Source organism: Microcebus murinus, chromosome 12, assembly GCF_040939455.1.
Source record: "Microcebus murinus isolate Inina chromosome 12, M.murinus_Inina_mat1.0, whole genome shotgun sequence".
NCBI classification, from domain to species: Eukaryota; Metazoa; Chordata; class Mammalia; order Primates; family Cheirogaleidae; genus Microcebus; species Microcebus murinus.
The window spans coordinates 14506425-14533244 of record NC_134115.1 but is presented as its reverse complement, the minus strand read 5'-3'; the positions used below and the strand labels follow the sequence as shown (position 1 = coordinate 14533244).

The window sequence follows — 26820 nt, the reverse complement described above, 5'->3', positions numbered from 1 at the left end:
CAATTAACCATCAACAAAGATTCTGTGGATCAGAAAATTCTGATGCCAATGCCAGATCTGTTGTCTAGTGTAGTAACCACATAACCACATTCTGCTTTCCACATTAAAAATAGAAAACTCATTTACACTTCAACATCTTGCACTAACTCCTCAGCCTATGGAGAGCAGACATATAAGACTTTACAAGTGTTGATGCTTTTCTTACCAATATATTTATTAATAGGATATAGCTAATGTATGCAGATTACACATGATAAATCCACTCCAACATTTTCATCTTCAGAGAGTTTGGATTTCTTCCTCTATATAATACTAAGGGAATCCTAGCATTTCAACTTCACTTGGCAGGGCCACCATTTAATTCAGATTTCAGACACTAAAATAAGCAGCCCATTGGAAGCACTTCACTATCACTTGAGCTAGCAAATTAAATCCAGACTACTTGCTGAGAGCACCCATATTAATAAGTTTAACTTATTTAATAGTATATTCTTTCTTCTTTAATCAATTATAGCTACTGTAGAATTATTTCTATACCAATTTTCAGACTTTGAAGATCTATAACTTGGTAAAATCTTTTAGTGCTTTTCATGGCTATAACTTGATTCACAACTATTTTGCAACTATTCGTCATTAGCTGCAAAAGTCCAGGTCTTAATACTTAGCTGGATTTTCACAATCTTTAGCCCCAACCAGGGGCTAAAAATTCCAGATTCCCTATGTCTTTGAAATCCAGTTGCTTGCAACCATTGCTGACACCAGTTTAGGTATCATTCAGAATTCTGATATGAAAGTAACAGTATCAACCTAGACTGACATATGTAGAAAACAAAGTTATTGAAAGATATTACACGTCTCACAGAATTTTTTGTAAGGCTTGAGGACAAGATTTAGGAATATGTAATCAGGAAAATGCCTAAAAATTATGTCACAGAATTGCTGGTGAGGATGCCCTCGGCCATGGCTGCCAAGATTAGATGCATATAATAGGTGCCTAATAAATGCTCATGAAGGAAGTCTACACATTCCCATTGAAGACTGGAATAATATACTCAATTTATTTTTTTCTATTCTACTTTTGGACAGCCACATACATTTTTTCCTCTGTGCAACTTGTGCTGCAATTCATTTGTTCCTGACATAGAATCTTCATTTTTTAATGTCCCAGAATGTTATAGTCACAGGAACTTGAGAGATTAGCAAGACCTACCTTCAATTCAATATGATCTTCTAAAAATCCCTGATAGATGATTAAATGGTGTCTGTCAGAATAGCTAATTTAACAAAACATTAACTATATCCTAAAGCAACCCAATCTACTTCCTAGATGCTTCTAATTATTACTCAGTTTTTTTCTTGTACTGAGTTGAAATTTAATTAGCTATAACTTCCACCTATATGCTAATTATGCTCTTTAAAGTAACACAAAACAAATTAATTCACTTCCTCTTTTACAAATCTTCACTTCAAGTATAGGGGGAAAGCTTTGACCTCCCCCTCCTCTACACTGACTAAATGTCTCCACTTCCCTTTAGCCTGAGGTGACGAGATTCTAAACTTTGGTCTCTGCCCAGTGTCGTCTGTGGAACCCCCCTAGACTATTAATACTTCCTAAATTGGTTCAGACCTATGTTTGAGAGTAATACTAACAACTGTTTAAAATATATTCATCTCCTATTTTGATAGGACCTTAGTCAATCCTGATTCCTCTTGCATTTTTAATGGATTTTCTGTTATATTTTACTGGATTTGGTGTGTTATATTTTAAAAAGACAGAAGGAATCTTGACATTCCTAGACACACCTTTGCCTCTCCAGAGCTTTCTGTTTGGTTGTTTTGTTTCTTACCACATGCTCCAGGAACAGTGGCTTCTTCAGGAAATCAAATCCCATTATTTCTTTTCCTAAGGTAATCTCATAGCTTGCAAGCTAAATTGGAAGCCTCACAGAGAACATCTGTAATGACTTCTTGATCAACATCTGAAACATGCTAGGTGCTCAATACAACAAAGAAAGCAAACAGGGAAAGAAAAATATTTTGTGAATGGAACTCACTATGGGAAAAGATCTTTTGTTTGATTGCTTTTGTTTGTGGTGTTGTTTCTTAGGAATTATTAGTTTGCAAAATTAGAGTGACAAGAAGAAATTTTAACATCTGCTAACTTGCTTAAGTGTGGGAGAGAAAAATATGAATAGGAACTGGAAGAAAAGAATATAAATTTATCATAACAAAGTTTCCACCATTTTATAATGCATTTCAATGAATCCACACTTAGAAAAGATCTAACTCTTCTTCAAGATACATGTATCTAGAATAAACAAATCTCTTCAAGGGATAAGAAGTGAATTACCAACCTAAATAGGACATTGAAAGTCTATCTCCAATGATTGTTTAGCTCCTGGGTAAAGAGTCATTTGTGTTTAGTTTGTAATCAACTGATGTTTCTCAAAAATTTACATACAGTGATTCAAAGCCAGTCTCTAAAATTTCTAGGTTAAATATGCAAAATTTTACATCTGCTTCTGAAATATATAGCAAACACATAATATTTAGGTGGGCCAAATTTTGTTCTAAGTGTATCTCTATATTAACTGATTTAACCTGAGACACAGAGAAATAAAGTAACTTGCCCAAAGTCACAGAGCTCGTAACTGGTGGAGCTGGAATTTGAATTCCGGTTGGCTGATTCCAGCACCCACATTTTTGTCCCCCTTTTCAAAATATTAATAAATTTCAGGGGCACAAGTTGAATTTCATTATTATATACTGGTGAAGTCTGGAATTTTAGTGTACCCATCATCCAAATAATGTACACTATACCCTAATAGGTATTTTTTCATCCCTCACTCCCTCCTGCCTTCCCCACTTGTGAGTCCCTGATGTTCATTATACAACCATGTGTGCCCTTGTGTAGCCACAGTTTAGCTCCTACTTGTAAGTCAGAACACGTGGCATTTACTTTTCCATTCCTGAGTTACTTCACTTAGGATAATGGCCTCTAGGTTCCATCCAAGCTGCTGAAAAAGAAATTATTTCATTCTTTTTTACTGCTAAGTAGTACTCCATCATATATATATATATATACACATATATATATATATCACGCACATTTTCTTTGTCCACTCATTGGTTGATTGGCAGGTAGGTAGATTCTATATCTTTGCAATTGTGCTGTGATAAACATACAAGTATATGTTTTGATATAATGACTTCTTTTTCTGAGTAGATAACCAGCAGTGAGATTGCTGGATCAAATGGTAGCTCTACTTTTAGTTCCTTGAGAAATCTCCATACTGAAATCCATAAAGGTTGTATTAATTTACATTCCAACCAACAGTGTTTATGTGTCCTCTTTTCACTGCATCAGTGCCAAACATCTGTTTGGGTGTTTTTTTTACCTATTTAATAATGGCCATTCTAATTGGAATAAAATGGTATCTCACTGTAATTTAATATGCATTTCTCTGATGATTAGCGATGTTGAGCATTTTTTTCATCTTTGTCAGCCATTTGTATATATTCTTTTGAAAAATGTCTATTCATGTCATTTGTCCATTTACTAATGGGATTGCTTGGTTTTTTTCTGGCTGAGTTGTTTGAGATCCTTATAGATTCTGTATATTAGTCCTTTGTCAGACACATAGTTTGTTGATATTTTCTCCCATTCTGTAGTTTATCTCTTTGCATTTTTGTTTATATATTTTGCTGTACAGAGGCTTTTTAGTTTAATTAAGTCCCATTAGTCTACTTGGGGTCTTGTTGCATTTCCTTTTGGTATCTTAGTCATTAAATTCTTTGCCTCGGGCTAAGCCAATGTTCAAAAGTTTTTTTCCTAGGTTTTCTTCTAGTATTTCTATTGTTTCAGGTCCTACAATTAAGTTTTTAATCCATCTTGAGTTAAATTTATATGGAGATAGGGATCCAGTTTCATTCTTCTGCATAAGGCTACACAATTTTTCCAGCACCACTTATTGAATAGTGTGTACTTTCTGCAGTGTATGTTTTTGTCTGCTTTGTTGAAGATCAGTGTGTTATAGGTATATGGTCTTATTTCTGAGTTCTCTATTCTGAAAAGGTCTATGTGTCTACTTCTATGCCAGTACCATGCTGTTTTAGTTACTATAACCTTGTAGTATAATTTGAAGTCAGGTACTGTGATGCTCACAGTTTTGTTCTTTTTGCTTAGGATTGCTTTAGCTGTTTAGGTGTTTTTGGTTTCATATGAATTTTAGAGCCATTTTTTCTAATCCTGTGAAAAATGACATCAGTATTTTGATAGGAATTGCATTGAATATGTAGATTATTTTGGGCAGTGTGGCCATTTTAACAATATTGATTCTTCTGATCCATGAGCACAGAATGTTTTTCCATTTGCTTGTGTCATCTATAATTTATTTCATCAGCCATTTGTAGTCCTTCTTATAGAGATCTTCCACTTCCTGGTTACATTTATTTCTAGATATTTTATTTCTTGCAGCTATGATAAATGGTATTGTGTTTTTGATTTGATTCTCAGCTTGGCTATTAGTGTATAGAAATGTTATTGATGTTTGTACACTGATTTTATAATCTAAGACTTTGCTGAATTCATTTATTAAAACTGGGATTCTTTTGGAGGAGTTCTTAGGGTTTTCTAGGTATAAGGTCATATCATCAGCAAACAGAGATAGTTTGACTTCCTTGTTTCCAATTTGAATGCCTTTTATTTCTATCTCTTACCTGATTGCTCTGGCTAGGACTTCCAATACTATGTTGAATAGAAGTGGTGGAAGGGGGCATCCTTGAAGGCAACCATTCCTTAGTGGGGAGCTTTCAATTTTCCCCATTCAATATGATGTTGTCTATTGGATTGTCCTATATGGCTCTTAATATTTTGAGGTATGTTCCTTCTATGGGGATCTTTATCACTTTTGGGGGTCTTTATCATGAAGTGATGCTAGATTTTATCAAATGCTTTTTCCACATCTGTTAAGATGATCATATGGTTTTTGTTTAATTCAGTATATGTGGTAAATCACGTTTATTGGCTTGCATATGTTGAATCATCCTTGCATCCCTAAGATGAAACCCACCTGATCATGGTGAATTATCTTTTATATGTACTGTGTATTTGGCTTGTCAATATTTTGTTGAGGATTTTTGTATCTATGTTCATTAGAATATCGGTCTTTATGAGAGAAAAAATGGCAGAGTAAAGGTAACGCCCCGGATTACTGTTCCCAGAGAAGGAGATACAGATCTTGGTCTTCTACAAACGAGTGGATCCCCCCACTACAAGGACAGCATCAAGAATCCACAGAGGTTCAGCACAAGACTCTCAAAGAAGGGGAAAAAAAGGTCATCGGGAGATAAGATCGCATTCTCTGGAGAGTGTAAAACAAACAATAGGGCATAGAGTGTGGGAGGGTGCCAGCCCCTTGGGCCAGGGGGTGAAGTGGGATCAGACCCACAGGAGAACTCCTTGCTTCCCCATTGACCTCCACACCCACCTAGCCAGAGACCTGTCTGAAGTTGGTGCGAAATCAAGACAGGACAAGAGGGTGCTGGAGAGTACGGTCATTAGTGGAAAGCACCACAAACTCTCCAGAGCCCCATGCTAGGATAGCTCCAAGAGGGGAGGAAACCGAACTAAGCTAATAGGGAAGGCAGTTAGATATCTTGCCTCTGGTAACGGGCGGGGCCACCCCTACAGACCTGTTCACTAAGTTGGGGACTCTAAGCTGGAACTGCCTCAGCCAAACAAGGCTGCACAGGGCGGGTCAGTAACAGAGAGAACTATGGCTGAACAGGTGTGAGTAGGCGGGAAGGTAGCATAGAAGAGGCAATAGGGCATCCTGATGACCCAGACCCCCAACGCAGCACCTTCCACCTCCTAAACAGTCGCTCCCAGTGCTGGTACCTTGTGAGTGGGCAAGCAATCGCCATTAAGGGGGTCCACAGCCCAGCCACCATGGTGTGACACCGTGCAGAGAGCAGATCCCCTCCCCAAGCCCTAGAGACTCTCCTGACAAATTCCGCCCCTACACAATCTGTGATCAGCTGGCCAGGGCTGGCTACTGAGAATACTGTCAAGGGGAGTTACAGCCACTGGGGCCCCTGGGTGCAGGGCAGACTGGGGAGCTACCTCCTCCCCCTAGCCTGTATCTCTCATACGGAAAGTGGTAGGCTCCACCCCTGGAGGTGGGGTGAGACAAGAAAAGCCACTCTCCCCCTGATCTAGGAAGAATCCGCTGGGCCTGTGTGCAGTTCAAAATCGGGCAGTATAAATGACATTGCTGCCCAGAACAGTTTAGGTCACCCAGTTAATCAAAAGGCTGGGGCTGGATCTCCTCCCCGGTTGAGTGTCCAACAGTCAGGGTTGTGGTCAAGGAACAAATCCCCCACAAGAAGACACAATGGCTCCACAAGTAACCCCTCCCATCAGGAGTAACTTCCAAGTGTGGTGGAAGAGTTCCCCCTAGTGGCAGATCAAGAAACCACAGAAGAGAGGACCCCTGGGCATCAAACGAAAAAAATATCAGCTGATCCAGGCGGGGAGGGCTCAGCGAAAAAATTCTGGAAGCTTAAAGTATCAAACCAAAAAAACTCCCCGAAAGAGATACACCAGCTCAAAAGAAATCCAGGCTGAACAAATCCAAAACACTAAAATGACAGAAGAAGAATTGCAAAATTGGATTGTAATAAAGCTCAATGATATGCAAGAAAAAATAAATAAGCAACACAAAGAAACTACAAAGAAAACTCAGGACTTGGAACGAAAATTCACTAAGGAAATCGAGATCTTAAAGAAAATCAATCCGATCTTCTGGAAATGAATAATTTATTCAGGGAAATACAAAACACAGTGGAGAGGGAGGAGGATCAAGATGGCGGACAAGAAACACCGCCAGACAGAGTGTCTCTGCAGAAAAGACAGATTCTAGCAGAAATTAGAAAAAAGAAGCAAGAAGATGAGCATACCGCGGACGAGGGACGGAAAGAGAGGTACCTGAGACCCCGGGAGAATCCACGGGAGGAGGCTGTGGAGGAGAACTGGAAGCTGAGACCGCCGGAGCAGCCTGGAGACCAGCGGGAAGGGTAGGTGGATAATTCACCTTTCCCCTCCCCTGCATTTGGGACTCCTGGTGGGCTCCCCAGCGAGTGGAGAGACCTGTGGACACCAGGCCAGAGACGGCCGCCACCAGCTAGCGGTGAGCCTGTAGCGGACATGGCACCAGGCTCCCAACTCCCTCCCGGCACCACTGTGTGCACAGACCCAAACCGCCCGGCAGACGCCATATTGCCTCCTTCTCCCCTCCGCCGACCCTACCCGCAGCTGCCCAGAAAGACAAAATAGCCACCAGCCGGAAGCACCTCCAGGGAATGGGACCTTCTCTTTTGGGACCCTACAGCTGACTAAGGGGAACTCAGACTGTGAGCTCCCTACCCGCCAGTCCTCCCAGGTGCTGCTGGCACGGTGTTCCCAGGAGAACGGTGCAGACTCAGAGGCTGAGAGACATAGACCCAGCTTGGGCTCCCTGTGGGTGAATTGGGACTGGAACTCCTCTCTCTGGTGGGGATACCGTTTGAACTTTGGGAACCAGAGGTCAGACCTGCAGACCAGATCCGTGCACCGAGGTCTAGCATTGCCCGGGGCACAGGAGGGATATACGTGAACAGCCTACTGAGGTGTGTGTGCCTTCAGGGGCAGATCAGCGTCCTAAAGGGCAACTCTCCTCCCAAAAGGAGGCTGTACGCCAAGCCCAGGTGGCCTTCCTGCGTATCAGAGTCCGGGAAAGCCTGGTGGCGTGTGGTCTGGCCTGCTGGCAGAGGCCAAGGAGTAGCTGCAGAAGTTGGGGAAAGAAGCAAGGCCCGCTCCAGACTGCCGGTCTCAGACAGCTCCACCCCCGACACGTAGACTTTCTGGTTGAGGGGGACCATTCCAGCCCCGCCCTGCCAGCTTTTACTGGAAGCAGAGAACAGAACTTTGACCCCTGCTAACACTATTGGTGGTGCCTGAGGGCAGGCTTTCCCAACCAGCTCCGCCCAGAACAAGAGTGATAACAGGACACAAAATCAACAGCATAGCCTGTTCCTCCAAGCAAGCGCCATCTACTGACAGGGACGGCATCCTGCACAGCTTTTTCAAGGCACCCACAGACTCATTTTACAGGGAGTGGTCGAATCTCACCCACAGACACCCCCTAATGGCTCAGAAACTAAACAAGGTGTGTGAATACCGAAACAAAAACCTAAAGGAAAGAAACAACAACTGATTGACATGGGAAGAAATCAGCGAAGGAACTCTGGAAATATGAAGAACCAAACGGAAAACACACCCCCAAAGAGGAGCACTAGCCCCCTAGAAATGGACACCAACCAAAATCAGGCAACCAAAATGACAGAAGAGAAATTTCGTATGTGGATCATAAGAACACTCACCGAGCTGCAACAACAACTCAATAAGCAAAACAAAGAAACCACAAAAAGCCTCCAGGACCTAGAAAAAAAGTTCACTAAAGAAATAGACACAATGAAGAAAAGTTTAACCGAACTCCTGGAAATGAAGAATCAATTCAAGGAACTATAAAATACAGTGGAAAGTCTCAAGAACAGGGTAGATCAAACAGAAGAAAGAATCTCAGAGATTGAAGATAACATCCTCCAACTAAATAAAACCATCACAGAGATAGAGCAGACAAACAAGAGAAAAGAGCAAAGCCTACAAGAGCTGTGGGATTATGTGAAGAAACCTAATGTGAGGGTCACAGGGTTACCAGAAGGGGAAGAAGACAACACTCAAGGGCTAGACAAGCTATTTGAAGATACAATAGAGGAAAATTTCCCAGGCCTTGCTTAAAATCTTGATATACAAGTTCAAGAAGCTCAGAGGACCCCTGGGAGATTCAATGCAAACAGGAAGACGTCACGACATGCAGTCATCAGACTGACCAAAATATCAACTAAAGAGGCCCTTCTAAGAGCTGTAAGACAAAAGAAGCAAGTGACATACAAGGGAAAGCAAATTTGAATAACACGAGACTTCTCTAATGAGACTTTACAAGCAAGGAGAGACTGGGGCCCCATTCTCACTCTTTTGAAACAAAACAATGCCCAGCCTAGAATCATATACCCTGCAAAACTAAGCTTCATGTATGAAGGAGAAATTAAATCATTCTCAGACAAGCAAAGTCTCAGAGAATTCACCAAGACAAGACCAGCCCTACAAGAAGTACTCAAAACAGTGTTACACACGGAACACCATAATAAAACCTCATGAATATAAAAACAACCAGAACCCAAAGATTAAAGGCCAGATACTACAATGGCTCAAAGGAGAAATCAAAGCAACAACATCCAACCCAACAAAATGAACAGTAATCTACCTTACCTATCAGTTCTCTCAATAAATGTGAATGGCTTAAACTCTCCACTCAAGAGACACAGGCTGGCTGAATGGATAAGAAAATACAGGCCAAGTATATGCTATCTTCAAGAAATACATCTAACCTGCAAAGATGCATATAGACTAAAAGTAAAAGGGTGAAGATCAGTATTCCAGGCAAGTGGAAGCCAAAAGAAGGCTGGTGTGGCAGTTCTAATTTCAGACGATTTAGTTTTTTAACCAACAAAAGTAGTGAAAGACAAAGAGGGTCATTATATAATGGTGAAGGACACACTTCAACAAGAAGAGATAACAATTTTAAGTATATATGCACCCATCTTAGGTGCACCGAGGTTCATAAAGCAAACCTTACTGGATATAAGCAAATGGATTAATAGCAACTCCATAATCACCGGAGATTTCAATACCCCACTGACGGCACGAGACAGATCCTCCAAACAGAAAATTAATAAAGAAATAATGGATTTAAAAAAAACCCTGTAACAATTGGGTCTGACTGACATCTACAGGACATTCTACCCAAAATCCACTGAATATACGTTCTTCTCATCAGCTCACGGGACATTCTCTAAGATTGACCATATCCTAGGACACAAAGAAAATCTCAAGAAATTTAAAAAAATAGAAATCATACCATGTACCTTCTCAGATCACAGTGGAATAAAACTAGAAATCAACCCTAACAGAAACTCACATTTCTACACAAAAACGTGGAAATTAAACAACCTCCTACTAAATGATTACTTCATAAATGAAGAAATCAAGATGGAAATAAAAAAATTCTATGAAGAAAATGACAATGGAGAAACAAGTTATCAACTCCTCTGGGACACAGCTAAAGCAATTCTGAGAGGAAAGTTTATCTCCATAAATGCCTATAACCAAAAGACAAGAAGATCACAAATAGACAATCTAACGAAACGAATCAAAGAGCTGGAAAAAGAAGAACAGACCAACCCCAAACCCAGCAGAAGAAGTGCAATCAACAAGATCAAATCAGAACTAAACGAAATTGACAACACAAAAGCTATACAGAAGATGAATAAAACAAAAAGGGGGTTCTTTGAAAAAACAAACAAAATAAACATGCCTTTGGCTAGGCTAATGAAAAGCAGAAAAGAGAAATCTCTAATAAGCCCCATCAAGAACAAAAAAGGAGATATCACAACTGATCCCAAGGAGATACAAGATATAATTTATGAATACTACAAAAATCTTTATGCACACAAACTGGAAAATGTGGAGGAAATGGATAAATTGCTAGAAACACACAGGCTCCCTAAGGCTCAACCAGGAAGAAATAGAATTCCTGAACAGACCACTCTCAAGAGCTGAAATAGAAACAGCAATTAAAAATCTCCCTAAAAAGAAAAGTCCCGGTCCAGATGGTTTCACACCCAAATTTTACCACACTTACAAAAAAGAAATGGTGTCTATCCTGCAGAAATTATTCCACAACATCGAGAAGAACGGAAACCTCCCCAACACCTTTTATGAAGCGAATATTACTCTGATACCAAAACCAGGAAAGGATGCAACAAAAAAAGAAAACTACAGACCAATATCCCTAATGAATATAGATGCAAAAATTTTCAACAAAATCTTAGCTAACGGAATCCAGACGCTTATCAAAAAAATAATCCATCACGACCAAGTGGGCTTCATCCCAGGGATGCAGGGATGGTTCAACATACGTAAATCTATAAATGCAATTCACCACATAAACAGAAGCAAAAACAAAGACCACATGATTCTTTCAATAGATGCAGAAAAAGCGTTTGACAAAATTCAACACCCTTTCATGATATGAACACTTAAGAAAATAGGCATAGAAGGGACATACCTAAAAATGATACAAGCCATATATGACAGACCCATAGCCAACATCATACTGAATGGGGAAAAACTGAAAGCATTCCCGCTTAGAACTGGAACCAGACAAGGGTGCCCACTATCTCCACTTCTATTCACCATAGTACTGGAAGTCCTGGCTACAGCAATCAGACAGGAAAGTGGAATTAAAGGTATCCAAATAGGGGCAGAAGAGATCAAACTTTCACTGTTTTCTGATGACATGATATTATATTTAGAAAACCCCAAAGATTCAACCAAGAAACTCCTGGAACTGATAAATGAATTTAGTAAAGTCTCAAGATACAAAATCAATACACAGAAATCAGAGGCATTCGTATACGCCAACAACATCAAATTGAGAACAAAATTAAAGATTCAATACCCTTCACAATAGAAACAAAGAAATTAAAGTACCTAGGACTATACTTAACCAAGGAGGTAAAAGACCTCTACAGGGAGAACTATGAAACACTGAGGAAGGAAATAGCAGAGGATGTAAACAGATGGAAATCCATTCCATGCTTGTGGATCGGCAGACTCAACATCATCAAAATGTCTATACTACCAAAACTGATCTACAGATTCAATGCAATACCTATTAAAATTCCATCAGCATTCTTCACAGATATAGAAAAAATAATTTTACGCTTCGTATGGAACCAAAGAAGACCCCGAATATCAAGAGCAATTCTAGGCAACAAAAACAAAATGGGAGGCATTAATATGCCAGATATCAAACTATACTACAAAGCTGTAGTAATTAAAACAATCTAGTATTGGCACAAAAATAGGAATATAGACCAGTGGAACAGATCTGAGAATCCTGATATAAAACCATCCTCTTATAGTCATCTAATCTTTGACGAAGCAGACCAAAACACACGCTGGGGAAAAGAATCCCTTTTCAATAAATGGTGCTGGGAAAACTGGATAGCCACTTGTAGAAGGCTAAAGCAGGACCCACACCTTTCACCTCTCACAAAAATCAACTCATGCTGGATAACAGACTTAAATCTAAGGTATGAAACTATTAGAATTCTAGAGGAAAAAGTTGGAAACACTCTCCTAGACACCGGCCTAGGCAAAGAATTTATGAAGAAGACCCCAAAGGCAATCACAGCAGCAACAAAAATAAATAAATGGGACATGATCAAACTAAAAATCTTCTGCACAGCCAAAGAAATAGTCATGAAAGTAAACAACCTACAGAATGGGAGAAAATTTTTGCATCCTACTCATCTGATAAGGGGCTGATAATTAGAATTTACTTAGAACCCATGAAAATCAGCAAGAAAAAAATCAAACAACCCTATCAAAAAGTGGGCAAAGGACTTGAACAGAAACTTTTCTAAAGAAGACAGAAGAATGGCCAACAAACATATGAAAAAATGCTCAACATCTCTAATCATCAGGGAAATGCAAATCAAAACCACAATGAGATATCACTTAACTCCAGTGAGAATGGCCTTTATCAAAAAGCCCCCAAACAATAAATGCTGGCGTGGTTGCGGAGAGAGAGGAACACTCCTACACTGCTGGTGGGACTGCAAACTAGTTCAACCTTTTTGGAAAGCAATATGGAGATACCTTAAAGCGATACAAGTGAATCTACCATTTGATCCAGCAATCCCATTACTGGGCATCTACCCAAAAGATCCAATAACACTCTCCTAAAAGACACCTGCACTCGAATGTTTATAGCAGCACAATTCATAATTGCAATGCTGTGGAAACAGCCCAAGTGCCCATCAATCCAAGAGTGGATTAATAAAATGTAGTATATGTATACCATGGAGTACTATTCAGCTCTAAGAAACAATGGTGATATAGCACATCTTGTATTTTCCTGGTTAGAGCTGGAATCCATACTACTAAGTGAAGTATCCCAAGAATGGAAAAACAAGCACCACATATACTCACCAGCAAACTGGTATTAACTGAGCAGCACCTAAGTGGACACATAAATCTATAGTAATAGGGTATTGGGCAGGTGGGAGGGGGGAGGCGGGCAGGTGTATACATACATAATGAGTGAGATGTGCACCTTCTGGGGGATGGTCACGCTGCAAACTCAGACTTGTGGGGGGAAGGGAGGTAAGAGCATTATTTGAAACCTTAAAATTTATACCCCCATAATATGCTGAAATTTTTTAAAAAGTTAAAAAAAATTGGTCTTTAGTTTTCTTTTTGTTGTATCCTTTCCTTGTATTGGCATTCGTGTGATACTGGCTTCATAGAATGAATTAGAGAGGTTTCCATCCTTCTTGATCTTTTGGAACAGTTTCAGCAGGATTGGCACCAGTTCTTTGTACATCTGGTAGAATTTGGCTGTGAATCTATCTGGTTGCGAGCTTTATTTGTTGTGAGCTTTTTTATTACTAATTCAATCTTGCTACTCATTATTGGTCTATTAAAGGGTTATATTTCTTCCTGGTTCAATCTCAGGGGGTTGTAGATTTTCTAAAATTCATCCATTTCCTCTAGATTTTCTAGTTCGTAACCATGTAGTTGTTCATAACGGTTTCTGATGATCTTTTGTATTCCTGTGATATCAGTTGTAATGTCTCCTTTTACATTTCTGATTGTGTATACTTGCATCTTCTCTCTTTTTGGTTACTCTAGCTAGTGGTTTATCAATTTAATCTTTTCAAAGAAACACCTTTTCATTTTGTTGACACTTTTTTTTGATCTCTATTTCATTTAGCTCTTTTCCTATCTTTGTTATTTCTTTTTTAAGGCTATCTTTAGCCTAGTTTCATTCTTGTTTTTCTAATTCCTTAAGATGTGATATTAGGTTGTTAATTTGTGATCTATTTTTTTTTATGTAGGCATTTAATGTTATAAAATTCCCTCACAGTACTGCTTTTGCTGTATCCTACAGGGTTTAGTATGTTGTATTTTCATTTTTATTCATTTAAAAAATGTTTAAATTTCCATTTTTATTTCTTCATTGACACAATGATCATTCAGGAGCATGTTGTTTAATCTCCATTTGTACAATTTCTGAAGCTTCTCTTCATGTTAATTTCTAGGTTTATTCCACCATGGTCTGAGAAGATACTTGCTGTAATTTCAATTTTTAAAAATTTGTTAAGACTTGTTTTGTGGCCTAATATGTGGACTATCTTGGAGTATGTTCTATGTGCTAATGAGAAGAATGAATATTCTGTAGTTGTTCGGTGTTTTGTAAATTTTTGTTAAGTTCATTTGGTCTAAAATCCAACTTAAGTCCCATGTTTCTTTGTTGATTTTCTGCCTTGATGATCTTTATAGTACTGTGAGTACATTGCTTAAGAATCCCACTATTATTATATTGCTGTCTACATCTTTTATTAGGTCTAGTAATACTTGTTTTGTGAATATGGGTGCTCCAATGTTGGGTGCACATATATTTTAGGGTCTTTATATTCTTTTGCTGAATTGATCCCTTTATCATTATATAATGACCTTCTGCGTGTGGGTTTGTTTTTTTTTTTTTTACTGTTTTTAATTTAAGGTCTGTTTTTTCTGATATAAGTAGCTACTTCTGCTTGATTGTGGTTTCCATTTGCATGGAATATCTTTTTCCATTCCTTTACTTTCAGCCTGTATGTGTCTTTGTGGGTAATGTGAGTTTCTTGTAAGCAGAATATATCTGACTCTTTTTTTTTAATCCATTCTATATCTTTTTAAAATATAATCTATATTTTTTTAAGTGGAGCATTTGATCTATTTATGTTTAAGGTTAATAGATATGAGGGTTTGTTCCTGTCATATTGCTATTGATTTCTAGTTGTTTTATAAATTCTGTTTCTTTTTTTGCTGAGCTTTGGTCATGTTGCCATTTAGTTTCTTTCTCTTCCTCCTTTGTGTGATTGTTTTATTAGACCTTTGAGTTTTATATTTTCATGTTTTTGTGATGATGAATATTGACCTTTCATTTCCATGTTTAAGCACTTTTGAGCATTTTATGTAGGGCCAATCTAGTGGTGATGAATTCTCTCAGCATTTGCTTGCCTGGGAGTGACTTTATTTCTCCTTCACTTATGAAGTTTATTCTGACAGGATATAAAATTCTTGACTGATAGTTCTTTTTTCTTTCAGCACTTTAAAAATGCTATCCCATTTTCTTCTAGCCTGTAAGGTTTTGCTGAGAGGTTCACTGTTATTCTGATGGGGTTTCCTTTATAGGTGATTGGACACTTTTCTTTTGTTAATTTTAAAATTCTTTCAATTTGACTTTAGTGATCTGATTATAATATGTCATGATGAAGTCCTTTTTGCAATGTATTTGTCTAGGAACCATTAGGCCTCATGTATCTAAATGTATAACTCTCTTGCTAGTCCTGGGAAGTTTTCATTGACTATTTCCTTAAATACATTTTCCATACTTTTTTTATCTCCCCTCTCTCAGGAATATCAATAATTCATAAGTTTGGTCACATTATGTAGTCCCAGACATCTTAAAGGCTTTTCTTATTCTTTTTTTTTACTTTTTTCCTTAATTGTATCTGGCTGGATCATTTCAAAAGACCTTCAAATTTAGAGATTCCTTTTTCTTCTTGATCTAATCTAGTTGAAGCTTTTCAATGTGTTTTGTATTTTCTTCAATGCACTTTTCAGCTCCAGAATTTCTGAGTTATTTTTTTTTAAGACATGTATCTTCTTAGAAAATTTCTCATTCATATCCTGATTTGATTTTCTGTTTTCTTTGTATTGGTTTTCAGATTTCTCTTCCATCTCACTGAGCTTCTTTAGAGCCAATATTTGGAATTCTTTATCTGGTATTTTTTGAGGAATTCTTTTTTTTTTTTTTATTTTGGCATATTTTGGGGGTACAGATTTTAAGGTTTCAATAAATGCCCATTTCCCCCCCTCCCCCCAAAAGTCTGAGTCTCCATCATGACCATCCCCCAGATGGTGCACATCTCACCCACCATGTATGTATATACCCACCCCCCTCCCCCTTCCCACCTGCCCAATACCCTATTACTGTAGTACCTATGTGTCCACTTAGGTGCTACTCAGTTAATACCAGTTTGCTGGAGAATATATCTGGTGCTTGTTTTTCCATTCTTGGGATACTTCACTTAGTAGTATGGGTTCCAGCTCTAACCAGGAAAATATAAGATGTGCTATATCACCATTGTTTCTTAGAGCTGAATAGTACTCCATGGTATACATATACCACATTTTATTAATCCATTCTTGGATTGATGGGCACTTGGGCTGTTTCCACAGCATTGCAATTATGAATTGTGCTGCTATAAACATTCGAGTGCAGGTGTCTTTTTTGTAGAGTGTCACTGGATCATTTGGGTAGATGCCCAGCAATGGGATTGCTGGATCAAATGGTAGATTCACTTGTATCGCTTTAAGGTATCTCTATATTGCTTTCCAAAAAGGTTGAACTAGTTTGCAGTCCCACCAGCAGTGTAGGAGTGTTCCTCTCTCTCCGCAACCACGCCAGCATTTATTGTTTGGGGGCTTTTTGATAAAGGCCATTCTCACTGGAGTTAAGTGATATCTCATTGTGGTTTTGATTTGCATTTCCCTGATGATTAGAGATGTTGAGCATTTCTTCATATGTTTGTTGGCCATTCTTCTGTCTTCTTTAGAAAAATTTCTGTTCAAGTCCTTTGCCCACTTTTTAATGGGGTTATTTGATTTTTTCTTCCTAATTTTCGTGAGTTCTAAGTATATTCTAGTTATCAGTCCCTTATCGGATGCATAGGATGCAAAAATTTTCTCCCATTCTGTAGGTTGTCTGTTTACTTTCATGACTATTTCTTTGGCTGTGCAGAAGCTTTGTAGTTTGATCATGTCCCATTTATTTGTTTTTGTTGCTGCTGTGATTGCCTTTGGGGACTTCTTCATAAACTCTTTGCCCAGGCCGATGTCTAGGAGAATGTTTCCAACTTTTTCCTCTAGAGTTCTAATAGTTTCATATCTTAGGTTTAAGTCTGTTATCCAGCGTGAGTTGGTTTTTGTGAGAGTTGAAAGGTGTGGGTCCTGCTTTAGCCTTCTACAGGTGGCTATCCAGTTTTCCCAGCACCATTTATTGAAGAGAGATTCTTTTCCCCAGCGTATGTTTTTGTCTGCTTTGTCAAAGATGAGATGGCTATAAGAGGATGGTTTTATATCAGGATTCTCACATCTGTTCCACTGGTCAATATTCCTGTTTTTGCAATTCACCACATAAACAGAAGCAAAAACAAAGACCACATGATTCTTTCAATAGATGCAGAAAAAGCTTTTGACAAAATTCAACACCCTTTCATGATACGAACACTTAAGAAAATAGGCATAGAAGGGACATACCTAAAGATGATACAAGCCATATATGACAGACCCATAGCCAACATCATACTGAATGGGGAAAGATTGAAATCATTCCCACTTAGAACTGGAACCAGACAAGGCTGCCCACTATCTCCACTTCTGTTCAACATAGTGCTGGAAGTCTTGGCTACAGCAATCAGACAGGAAAATGGAATCAAAGGTATCCAAATAGGGGCAGAAGAGATCAAACTTTCACTGTTTGCTGATGATATGATATTGTATCTAGAAAACCCCAAGGATTCAACCAAGAAACTCCTGGAACTGATCAATGAATTTAGTAAAGTCTCAGGATACAAAATCAATACACAGAAATCAGAGGCATTCATATACGCCAACAACAATCTCATTGAGAACCAAATCAAAGACTCAATTCCCTTCACAATAGCAACAAAGAAATTAAAGTACCTAGGAATATATTTAACCAAAGAGGTAAAAGACCTCTACAGGGAGAACTATGAAACACTGAGGAAGGAAATAGCAGAGGATGTAAACAGATGGAAATCCATACCATGCTCGTGGATCGGCAGACTCAATATCATCAAAATGTCTATACTACCCAAACTGATCTACAGATTCAATGCAATACCTATTAAAATCCCATCAGCATTCTTCACAGATATAGAAAAAATAATTTTACGCTTCGTATGGAACCAAAGAAGACCCCGAATATCAAGAGCAATTCTAGGCAACAAAAACAAAATGGGAGGCATTAATATGCCAGATATCAAACTATACTACAAAGCTGTAGTAATTAAAACAATATGGTATTAGCACAAAAACAGGAATTCTTTTTGATTGGGATCCATTGCTGGACAACTGTAGTCCTTTGGCGATGTCATTATTTCCTTGCTTTTTCATGTTTCCTGTGTCATTTCATTGACAGCTTCATATCTGATGTAGCAGTTGCTTGTTCTGATTTTTTGAAACTGCTTTCAAATAAGAGAATTTTTTCCTAAGATGTATTATGTTGTTGGTTGAGTAGGACATTTGAGCTTTGATTTTGGGTGCCTGCAGTCATGTGATCTTTGTGTGCTTTCTTAGGCAATACACAGTGGTATCTGTGATTTCCTTGATGGCTTAAGGTACAGTTATTAGTTGAGATTGTAGTGAAATTTTGTTGGGGACTTGAACCCTAGCTGAACCTGTCTTCAGGCCCTAGTGGTGTCATCAGTGGGCCACCACTGGGTAATTTATAAACAACAGAAATTTATCACTCACAGTTGTAAAAGCTGAGAGTCCAAGATCAAGACACTTGAACTTGTGACCTGAAAGGCTGGGGCCCCACCCAGGCAAGCAGCATTGGCAAGAAACTATGGAAAATGCTGTCTGCTTACATCTCTGTCTCAACAGCAGCCCATACAGGATGGTGAAGACCTTCCCAGAGGTGCATGAGAGAACTTGGGCTCCTCTATCCCTCCTTGGAGCCACACAGTACCTGCAGGCACACCTGTGTTTCACCAGTATCTGGGCTCTCAGAATGGCCCCCAGCTCAAGCTGCTCTAGGTTTGGATGCCTGTGGGATCCTGTGTGGGTTTCCTTTATGAAGCAATGTCTCTGTACAATCTCTAAGAAATTCCCTAAGTTAGGCTTGAGATATGTGTGAGTCAGGGGGTTCTCTTGTAACCAACGTTGTAAAAGCTTGTCTCAGACTATGGGGCCCTGGGGCTTCTCTCTTACTGTTTCCCCACATCCAGGAGCTTCTCCCAGCTCTTAGCCAGTCCCTGGGCAGGCAAGTTTCCCTGAACCCTCTCCTTAACCACTTTTGGTGCTTCCCATCACTTCCCTGGAGAATCTTCTCATTCTCTCCATGGAAGAGGCACATGCTACCTGTGTCTTAGTCAGCCATCTTGCTCCTCTCCCTCAGAATCCATGTTCTTAACCATTATGCTTTCCTGTCACTCACAAGGTAGAGCAAATCTTGATACACTTTACTCAGTTGTAAAGAAGAATTACTATGCCGGCCATATTTTTTCAGTTCCTGAGAAAACTGACTTGAAGTGTACCTTATTAAAAAATAAAAATAATAAGTTTTGACAATGCTGCATGAATTATATGTGTAATTTCTTTTGTCACACTGAATACTGAGGAGAGCAAAGTAATGTTGCATCTTGTGCTGTGTTCAAGCTCTCTTGGGGCTGAGAACTCATCTTTACAGTTTTCAGGTTGCCAGTTAATGACTTCCAGTTCTTCAGACTGGAGACATATGTCACTCTAGAGCTTCTGATTTAGCTATAAAAATTGATAGCAGTTGGTTCATGTTGTAAGTTAAATAGCAATTTATCAACCCATATAACTAATTTTTTTCATGTTCACATTTTATTTTATTTTATTTTTATTTTAGCGTATTATGGGGGTACAAGTGTTAAGGTTATTTATATTGCCCATGCCCCCTCCCCCCTTGAGTAAAAGCTTCAAGCATGTCCATCCCCCAAACGTTGCAATATAACTAATTTAAGGTGTCTTTCGGAGACAAAGCCACATATATGTGCCCTGATTTCTCCCAAAAGCCAGACCAAAAGGGCACCATATTGCTACCATAAAATGTATTTTATCTTCCAGCCTGTACTGCAATATACATTCCAGATCCAGTGTGATAGCCCAGAAGGCAGTGTGCACTGCTTGCCATCATAAATACCAAATGGACCCATGGAAAAAGAGCAGTAGGAATCAATTCAGTCTGGAAAGAGAATGGATTAAGTAAATTCTCAGCTTTTGAAGGGTTAGTTATGGGCTTTTCTTTATCCATAAGAATTATTTTTAAGGTCAGATAGGACAATTAGAAGAAGAACTACCATTTGATCCAGCAATCCCACTACTGGGTATTTACCCAAAGGAAAAAAGACATTCTACAAAAAAGAAACCTGCAAGCAAATGTTTATAGCAACACAATTCATAATTGCAAAGATGTGAAAATAACCCAAGTGCCCATCAATACATGAGTGGATTAATAAAATGTAGTATATGAATACTATGGAGCAATACTCAGCCATAAAAATAAAATGGTGAACTAATACTTCTTGTATTAACCTGGATGGAAATAGAAACCATTCTTCTAAGTGAAGTATCACAAGAATGGAAAGATAAATATCACATGTACTCACCATTAAACTGGAACTAATCAATCAACACTTATGTGCATACATGGAAATAACATTCATTAGAAATCAAGCAGAGTAGGGAGAGGAGGGAATGGGTAAATTCATACCTAACAGGTACAATGCATACTATCTGGGGGATGGGCATACTTATAACTTTGACTCAAAGGGTACAAAAACAATTTATGTAACCAAAACGTTTATACCCACATAATATTCTAAAATAAAAATTTTTTAAATCAAACAAATAAAGAAACAGACTAAGACTACAGCTTCAAGTTTAAACCAACAAAATATCTTGCATTAGCATCTTTGTTGGAACTCAGAGGATGGACCAAAAAACAGAGATTCCCAACGTGCATTACAAGCACTTCAGTGCCTATCATTAGCTTGTTCCAGTGTTAGCTGACTAACTCAGGAGAATTCATGCCATGTCTCTGCTCCTGGTCTTTTACTTCACTGTTTTACTAAAGTCACATTGCCCATCTCTGCTGTGTCACTAGTTTCCTCTTTTTATAGTACAAGAAACTAAACATATCTCCTTTAACAGGTTCAGAATTTTATAAGAAATGTATTGATACTTAAACTCAAACTTCTCTTTCTCCATTGCATTTTGATTTAGATTACTGGCAAAAGATGGATTGTAAGCAATTTTGAGAGCTTCTTTCTGAGGTCACTGCTTCAATCCCTGACATATACATAATATTAATAATCCCATGTCTTAGTCCATTTGAGCTACTATAACAAAATATATTAGACTGGCTAATTTATAAACAACAGAAAATTTATTACCACTGTTATGGAGGCTGGAAATCCATGATCAAGGCACCAGTAAATTTAATGTCTGGTGAGAGCTCATTCCTCACAGATGGCACCTTCTATGTGTCCTCACATGGCAGAGGGGACAAACAAGCCCTTTTTGGTTCTCTTTCATAAGGGCACTAATCCCATAGTGACTTATGAACTATAACAGTGAACTAATCACCTCCCAAAGGTCCCACTTCCTAATGCCATACTTTGGGGGTTCGCTTTCAACCTATGAATTTTGGAGGGACACAAACACTCAGACCACAGAACTTGATCAGAATTTTACAAATTGCTGTTTTATGTTTCTGTTGATACTGTTGACTTTATACATTTATTCTGTCCATACACCCTTAAGTAAATACTAGAATAACTGATATCTTGCATTTAATCTATAGCATTTTACCATTAAAGTATGAGAAGTAGATGCTGACATGTTATAATCTAATTAAAAACAAAGTATGTTCATATAAATGCTATAGGTAGATATACTGACCAAAAAGAAAACTGTAAGTCATTTTCTAAAAATCCTAAAATATATTTTTGGCATCAGATGAGAAACTTAATTAAATTTTGCCTTCAAGAAGTTTAATTTTTGTCAGCCCCTGGTGAGTTCAGAATTGCTTGGGGGAAGAGACTGATACAGCATTTCCAGAATAAATAAAGGAAGAAATCTTTCTTGAAAATTCTCAACAGAATTGACTGACTAGAAAACAAAGGGTGGAAAAGCTTCAAGTATAGGAAAAGCCAGCTTGCAAGCAGACAATATTCACCTTGACAATCTAAAGAAACTCTTATGGTTTGCCTGTTAAGACATGATACTGTACTAAACCAGTTACCTATGGATGAGGAACAAAAAAATGATCTTCCATCCTTCCCTTTGAAAGTTAGCATAACCTCACTGAGGCTAGGACAGGAGAAACATCATAGCTTATAGGGTGTTTTTCCAGACCTTTGTCACTACCCATCATGGTTTTGAGGGCACAATGGATTGGCTTAGTATCCAGGCATGACCACTAATCCCCACTGAGACCATGGTCTGCTCCAAAGGGAAGTTTACTCATCAGTGAAAAGAGAATAGAGTATCTTCATTTCAGGGTTGCTTTGAATATTAAATAGAATCTATAAAATGCTTATCACAGCATCTGTATATGTGAAAGGAATGGTTATTACTATTGTCATCATTATTATTTTTAGTAAAGGGTGTGAAAATAAAACATTTAAACCAATTTGTCTGAGTGGAAATACATTCTAGAGTATTGGAAGACAACCATACTGAGATCAGAAGCAAGTACGGTCTATCTGCTACCACATGTGCACCAACAGATAGATAACTCACATACGATTGTTAAAGGAGCGAATGACACCCAGGTAAAGAGCAAGTTCTGCTGGTTGATAGATGAATTTTTCTAGGAAAGAAAGGTAGACATAACAGGAAGAATCTCTAAGCAGCAAAGAGCCCAAAGTTTGCTGGCTATGTAGGCAGGAGTCCTTTTAGCTAAATTTTAAGAAAACTTAAAATCAGCACCTGAAGCCAGCCCCACACCCCAATCTCAGCCTTGGAGCACTCTCAAAGGAAAAAGTGATGGTCCTGAGTTTGCTGAAGCAGTGGAGGGTAGATGGGTTTCCATCCACAGCTGGCTTCCTTGCATGCCTTTGAGGAGTGCCCCTAAGAAGTCCAATTCTTCTACAAACATTTTCCTACCCTCCCCCCCAAGCATACCTCAGAATTAGCAGAGTCTCTAGAACCCTGACTTGGACTCAAGTATCAGAGAAACACAATGCAAGCATCAGTTCCACATAAGACCTACGCCTTCTCAATACAGATTTTTGACTCCAGAAGAGTGAGAATAGAATGTTAATAAAGCCTGAGATTAAATTTTGCACAACCTCAGTGGAATGGGAGTTTGGAGTCAGATGTGATTTGATTTCAGGCAAATAAAGTTTTATGAGAATACTTACCTTTGTGGCCTAAGAGTCATACCCACTGCACTTAATCTTTTTTTTTTCTTCTCTTTACTTTGTATAACTAAATAATTAATTGCCTCTACAGTCTATCAATATGTCTTTCTTTAATTGTTAAACATGTGTTAATAATTCAAAAATCTACGGGTGACCTCTCAACACTCCTGTGATTTTTCCAGGCCTCAGAGCTCTTTGAAGAAAGTAAAGTCTGCCACTCTTGAATCCAACATCAACTAAAAGCCTTCTGGTTCTGTCCTCTCTATAGAAAGCATTCTGCTTGCCAATAAGGTCTTGAGGTTAAATGGAAGACAAAGTTCAAGGATTTTGAAGCTCTGATTCAATTATGGTAAATGAATGTAAGAGAATCAGATATGTCACTGTTGAGTGCATCTGCCCAGACTCTGGACATCTTTTTTCTTTTTTTTAAACTAGAGAACTCTATCATTGGAGAAAACTCACCCTTGGGATTTTGCGTTGCACTAAATTCTTTTACCCAATTTAATTCCCATTTCAAGCAGAAATAGGTGAGAATGAATGGGTAATGTGGTCAAACACAGGCTTCTAATGGATTAACTTTCTGTTTTCTTCATCCATCTTTTCCCCATGCCATGCTCTGTTCTTAAGGCAGTATGGTGTCGGGGTAGCTTGCGTTGTAAGTTGAGCAGAACTTTTCTTTTTTTTTTTTTTTTTGAGACAGAGTCTCGCTTTGTTGTCCAGGCTAGAGTGAGTGCCGTGGCGTCAGCCTAGCTCACAGCAACCTCAAACTCCTGGGCTCGAGTGATCCTTCTGCCTCAGCCTCCCGAGTAGCTGGGACTACAGGCATGCGCCACTATGCCCGGCTAATTTTATATATATATATCAGTTGGCCAATTAATTTCTTTCTATTTATAGTAGAGACGGGGTCTCGCTCTTGCTCAGGCTGGTTTTGAACTCCTGACCTTGAGCAATCCGCCCGCCTCGGCCTCCCAAGAGCTAGGATTACAGGCGTGAGCCACGGCGCCCGGCCAGAACTTTTCTGTTATTAGTTTTTATTGGACTTTCTAACACTGGAGGTGAGGGGTGGAGGCTGGGGTGCATCAATTCTTCACAAATAATTGCACTTTATTTCTATCCCATGTCCTAAATCTCAGAGCTTTGCCATTTTTTTTTTTTTTTTTTTTGCTTGCATCTAATTTTCTCTGTGGCATTTTGGGAGCCCTCCAGTAACTGTGCATCAGCAGGAAGATTATTTTAAGCTGAAAAATCTCAGTATTCTGCAAGTTCTGAATATCATTAATTTCCATATGTTCTTAGGGTTATTAAATGTTTTTCACATGTTTTTAGTCCTGATACCATTTCCCTAGTGTTCTCTATTGACTGGGACAGTATCACCTATTCAGGTAAAATGTTCTGTTGCTTTAGTACTTTTCTAGTCTTAAATGGTATTTGACATTTGACATCTGGGTTCTATGCCTGCTTCATAGATGGCTCTGAGCCAGACTCAAATTTGCTGCTTTCATCAAACTATTTGTCAGCCTTTGAAGTTGGAATATATAGTATTACTCATGTGTGATGTCATTGCACTAGGCAGAATTTTAGAAATAAAACACCCTAAACATTAATGATGAGAACACTTTTGTCAAATACTGAAGATTACCAAAATCAGTTGTGGCACTGACTGCTGAAATGAGGCAATGCCTAATTCCGAAGGTCTCTCCAAAAGCTTGATTCTCATTTCCTGAGTGACTAGAGCACTGAAGCTCAGCATTAGTGTATGTCACAAAAAATCTCTCAAATAACAGAGGATCATGCTCTTAGCAGGATGCAGAAGGTGTCCAGCAGGCCTAGAGTCTTCCCTGAAAATATCTGAGATTTCTAGGGACATACCTAAGCACTAAAGGAACCACCAATTCCCATTCTAAGCACCTATGAGGGTGAGCCAAGAGAAGAATTTTAAGAATCCTTAATGAAGACTAAACCCTGGAATCATGGAACCTGGCAACATACCCTTAAGAGAAAAGCACATGGTGAATCTTTCAGGAGTCTGGGATATAAACTACCTTGGCAAAAGACAAAGTGGCCAGTGATCATGCTTCCTTTGCCAAAAAGCTCATGTCCATGTTTTTAACATGGATAAGATGTAGCTCAGATAAAGTAAAACTCAAAAGCTAAAAAGTACTTTAATTCTTCTGCACAAACTAGCCAACTTCTTTTCACACTATGAGAAACAGACGCATGAAGAATATTTTTACAACTTAAAAAATATCACCATTAAATATGTTCATTAGTCTTTCACTGTATACAGGAGCCATGTAATAAGTTTAAATGAAGAATTAGTGATCTAAAAAGAAACCTCACCTATGGATGAACTAGTATGTACCCTTTTCTCAGGTAAGCAAAGTGAAGCCCTTCCTTATATTTTAAATTTTTGATTGCCTATGAATCCACGACTAAAATTAGTCTTAAAGTGTGATAGCTATTATTAGCCTAGGTTTATCATTTCATGTATTATGTAAGTTTTAACTTTTTATCCCCATTATATGAGTCAAATTACTTATGTTTCTTTTACTGTATGTCATTCCAAAGATGCCTGAGAAATAGGTAGAATCTAAATAATAAATACACTAAAAAACAAATAATGACAAACGAGGGAGACATACTGACCACAAATTATTTCCCAACTCTGTTGTTTATGCAGATCATAATCAGCTTCCACACACCTGGGCCCATGCAGTAAGTCAACCTACCAGGTCAGCTGGTTGGTTTCTGTGAAAAATTCTACCCAGCCAGCAAAGGGAACAAGTGAGAAAGAAGGAGAAACAGGACACAGATTCCCACCCAAGCCAACGTGGTTGTTTGAGTAGAAAGGGAACAGCCAGGGCTGGATAAGAGCCACCTCATCTAACAGAAGGACTTCAGATATACCCATTTTAGAAATATTTAAAGAGCTGAGGTTAAGAGAGCCTGGATGTATCATGCTACCCACATGTGGAATGTGTCCAACAGAGTGATGTTCACAGATGCAAAAGGGAAAAATGTTTTTCCCCATCTCAATTACGTTCCTATCACAGACATAATTTCTTCTTGAAATGATCTGAAGTTTTTAGAGCCCTGCTTCCTTCCTTTTTTCCCTCCCTCCCTTCCCTTCTCCCTCTCTCCTTTTCCTGGGACAGAACCAAATATCAGTGAGATAACGGTGTGGATGGTCTCTGTGAGAGCTCAGCAGTTGTTCAGGATTCCAGACAGGTCAGCCAGTACAGAATCCCAGGATCAGGCACAGCGCTGGTGGTCAATAAGGATGTATGGGAATGTATTGAGTGGGTTTTCTCCGGTAACAGAGATTATTGAATGCAAGTAGCAATGAAATCCACAAAACAATCTACAACTTACCCATTCATTCGAAAACATCAGCCAACT

At 38.6% G+C, this 26820-nt stretch overlaps 1 long non-coding RNA gene across 1 annotated transcript in view; it reads right to left on the bottom strand.

Annotated features, from left to right (window-relative positions):
- The window catches only part of LOC142874359 (uncharacterized), a 169558-nt gene that overhangs the window by 49957 nt on the left and 92781 nt on the right, over positions 1–26820 (bottom strand). The gene's annotated exons all lie outside the window — the stretch shown is intronic.